The 1,299-nt window shown below is 37.3% G+C and overlaps 1 pseudogene; it reads left to right on the forward strand.

The window, feature by feature from the left end:
- The first annotated feature begins 481 nt into the window (after nucleotides 1–481).
- On the forward strand, nucleotides 482–957 carry LOC141521255 (ubiquitin-conjugating enzyme E2 B pseudogene; annotated as a pseudogene).
- The last annotated feature ends 342 nt before the right edge of the window (nucleotides 958–1,299 follow it).

Below are 1,299 nucleotides of genomic sequence, written 5' to 3' on the forward strand. Positions count from 1 at the left end.
ATGGAGGAGATTGCAGGGGTATAATCCCATTACATTAATGGGTACAAAGGACCTAATGCAATAGAGGGGAAGAAAGGAGGAGGTAAGAAACACCTGAATCTTACTCTCCTCAGATTTGGCTTAAAGTTAACATCCATATACTCAGTTAAATCAAGAAACGTATCTTACTTTTCAAGTATTAAAAGGGCAAAAGGGAAAGGCGGAAGAAAAATGAGAACTAAAAGAAGGAAGGGAAGGAAGGCAAAGGGAAAGGGGAAAGAAAGGGGAGTGGGGTTAGATATAGGAGGACAAACAAACTGAAAGTGATGGTATTCAGAAACAAAATACTGGGGAATATGCATAAAAGGAAAAAAAAACATACAGACAGTGGAAAGATAGCATGGAGGGCAAAAAAGAGTTTAGTAATTATAAGCCTGAATGTGAATGTGATGAAATCTCCATTAAAATGTAAGTGAATAGCCAATGGGGGAATGGGAGGATCATGTGGACCCCACCCAGGAGGAGGCTCATGCAAGACTTCAAGTGATTGCAAGAAGACCCAGTTGTGGGTGTCAGCGGGGCACCATCTGAAAACAACATCATGCAGTGGAATGCAGTTATATTTGGGCCAGAAGGCACACCCTTTGAGCATGGTACTTTTAAATTAGTAATAGAATTCTCAGAAGAGTATCCGAATAAACCTCCCACTATTAGTTTCTTATCAAAGATTTTTCATCCAAATGTCTTTGCCAATGGTAGCATATGTTTAGGTATCCTCCAGAATCGTTGGAGTCCAACATATGATGTGTCTTCTATTTTAACATCAATTCAGTCTCTGCTGGATGAAGGTAATCCCAACAGTCCTGCCAATAGCCAGGCAGCACAGCTTTATCAGGAAAACAAACGAGAATATGAGAAAAGAGTTACAGCTATTGTTGAACAAAGCTGGAATGATTCATAATAGACAACTGCTCTGTTCATCCTCATCATCATAGTTATGTATAGTTTACCTCTCAGTAGAAAGGCTACCAAAAATTTTAAGTGCCACAGGCTTTAAGGATTTGCATACCTAATGTGTCTGCAAAAAGGGGGGGGAAGCCCTTCAGTTTAGAACCTTTAAAAGCTTGTGTATCTTGATTAATGTACTTTTTATTGCAGGGTATAAACTAAGTTATTGTTACATAAATTTGTAATATATCCTGTTTGTATTTTTTTCTAAGTGTATCAAGTTGGTGTGAAGTTTTCATGAGAGAATATACACATTTTGTAAATATATACTTTTTTTCAAATATTGAATGCCTTATTTTTGAATTCTTTAGA

Source organism: Macrotis lagotis, chromosome 1 (genome assembly GCF_037893015.1).
Source record: "Macrotis lagotis isolate mMagLag1 chromosome 1, bilby.v1.9.chrom.fasta, whole genome shotgun sequence".
Classification (NCBI taxonomy): Eukaryota; Metazoa; Chordata; class Mammalia; order Peramelemorphia; family Peramelidae; genus Macrotis; species Macrotis lagotis.